Source organism: Triticum urartu, chromosome 2, assembly GCF_003073215.2.
Source record: "Triticum urartu cultivar G1812 chromosome 2, Tu2.1, whole genome shotgun sequence".
NCBI classification, from domain to species: domain Eukaryota; kingdom Viridiplantae; phylum Streptophyta; class Magnoliopsida; order Poales; family Poaceae; genus Triticum; species Triticum urartu.
Window position 1 is genome coordinate 310,063,383 of NC_053023.1, and position 2,166 is coordinate 310,065,548.

Here is a 2,166-nt window from a genome sequence, read left to right on the forward strand (position 1 = left end):
AAAAAAAAGGTTGATGCACAGGCAGTGACTGTTGGATGTCCATCCAACGGCCGTCGTGCTTCTTCAATCTCCGCTCTTCCTGCTCCAGCCGCTCAAACAAGCACCGGCAGGACTGCCTGCTCCCTCCTCCCACGGCCGGTTGTGCTGCCGCGCAGGCCTCACCGCCCCACCGTACTCCCATCGCTGGCCTAGCCATCCCTCTACTCACCCACACCCGTTGTTATTCTCCGGCGGCGGCAGACGAACCAGTAAACCCTCGTACTCCCCTCCGTGTGGGAAACAACTGTTGAGTCTTCCCTGGCTCCATGTCGTTCCCTTCATAGGCCTCGCCGTCGTCCACCGCCCTGGTGCTCTCGATGCGGCGTGGTCAACATGGTCAACGAATGACATCCATCGGAAGTGGACTGTACGTGGAGAGGCTGACAGCTGGTTCCGCAGCCGCACGCAAGGAAATGCCTCCTTATTACGCGCAAAATAATGATTCCTCCACCTGACAGCTGGGACCCGTCGAAAGGGCCTCTGTATTTCGCGAAATAAACGTTCGCCCTACTAACAAGTTGGACCCACTAGCTATATCTTCGCACGCAAGGAAGTGCCTCCTTATTACGCACAAAAAAATGAATACTCCCCTGCTAGCTGGGACCCACCATTGTGGGAGGCTGACTTGTGGGCCTACTAAGATGACGGGGATGGAGGGCTTTGTCAACTTAGTCAATATGAACGATTCTAGCTCCAGTGACCGTATGCTGTCCATCCAACGCCCGTAGTGCTTCTTCAACCTATGGTCTTCTTGCTCCAGCCACCCAAACCAGCGTCGGCCGTGCCGCATGCTCCTTCCTCCCATGGCCAGTTGTGATGCCGCGGACGCCTCACCGCCCCCTACTACTCCCACCGCTGGCTAGGCCATCCCTCTACTCACCCACACCCCTTGTTATTCTGCGGCGACGGCAGCCTCACACCGCAGCCGAACCAGTGAACCCTCCTACTCCTCTCCACATGGGCATCCACTGCCGCGTCTTCTCCGGCTCCACGTCGTCCCCTTCCTAGGCCTCGCCGTCGTCCACTACCCTGGTGCTCTCGGCGTGGCGTGATCAACGTGGTCAAGGAACGAGTTCCATCAGAAGAGTACTGTACGTGGAAAGGCTGACAGCTGGGTCCATGGCCGCAGCAAGGAAGTGCCTCCTTATTACGCGGAAAATAATGATTCCTCCACATAACAGCAGGGACCCACTGGATGGGCCACCATATTTCACAAAAAAAACATTTCCCCCCTGACTGATGGGACCCACCGGCTACATCTTCGCATGCAAGGAGGTGCATCCATATTATGGGCAAAAAAATGATTCGCCCCCTGACTGCTGGGACCCACTAGCTACATCTTCGCACTCAAGGAAGTGCCTGGCAGTTGGGACCCACTTGGTCGAAGCATATGTAGCGTTGTCATTCTGGTCGTGAACATGTACGTACATACTGGTCGATCCGTCTGTCTGCAGGCTGCAGCGATGAACTGTGGCCGTGTAAGGAAGGGCACGTGTTGTAGTAGAGGAGCGCACGTGTTGTATTAGAGGCGCGCACATAGCATGTCATGTAGTCCCGTTAATATCATGTACACGTACGTACAGCGACCAGGGTGCAAGAAAGTAAATATGGCCACGTACGTACATATGGGTGAGGTCTCGAATGCCTACTCGCGCATACGTACGGCCAGGGCTCGTGTATATGGTTGGGTCGAAACGGAGAAACTGCGTCGTTGTTTTCATCGGGAGGCAACGGAATACGTCGTGTTCATTGGGGGGCAACCGGCTTGGACAGAACAGCCGATCAAAATGAGGCCTGGCGTACCGCAGAATAGAGGAAATGTCCTTGTGTTCAACCGGACATGGTCGAAACGGGATCCTGTTCATCGGGAGGGGTCTGGCGTACCATAAAACAGAGGAAACAGACTTCTCTTGGACCTCCTACGGTCGAAATGGGGTCCTGTTGATCGGGAGGGGTGTGGCGTACCACAAAATGTAGGAAACGGGCTTGTGTTGGAGCGCTACGGTCGAAACAGGGGTCCTGTTCATCGGGTGGGGTGTGGCGTACCGGAAAACGGGACTCCATGGGATACTGTTCATCTCCACCATCGACTGCCTCCATGGGCTACTATTCATCCACCATCGACCT